The sequence below is a fragment of the Penaeus monodon genome, chromosome 22 (assembly GCF_015228065.2).
Source record: "Penaeus monodon isolate SGIC_2016 chromosome 22, NSTDA_Pmon_1, whole genome shotgun sequence".
Classification (NCBI taxonomy): domain Eukaryota; kingdom Metazoa; phylum Arthropoda; class Malacostraca; order Decapoda; family Penaeidae; genus Penaeus; species Penaeus monodon.
Window position 1 is genome coordinate 21,270,384 of NC_051407.1, and position 298 is coordinate 21,270,681.

A 298-nucleotide genomic window follows, 5' to 3' on the forward strand; every position below is an offset into this window, starting at 1 on the left:
TGTAAAACATTCTGAAAAAGGTTTCATTTCCCTTACACATTAGTAAAACTCAACTGTTACTTATAGTTAACTATACATTTGTTTACTGTATCATCTCACTTGAATTGGACAAAATTTACTAATACACAATAACAATTATGAATAAAATTGCATATAATGAGTATCTTAGGGTAAATGAGGGTAAATGGAGAGGATAGGTATCTGAGCCTCTTAAGATATTTGCTGGTGACCAAAGTATTTGAAAACATGCACACTTCTTCTTTAAGGTGTACTATTATAAGCATTAATGTCATTTGGC

At 30.2% G+C, this 298-nt stretch overlaps 1 long non-coding RNA gene across 1 annotated transcript in view; it reads right to left on the reverse strand.

Moving 5' to 3' along the window:
• LOC119586986 overlaps nucleotides 1-298 on the reverse strand; it is an 8,137-nt gene that overhangs the window by 289 nt on the left and 7,550 nt on the right. The window lies entirely within an intron of this gene.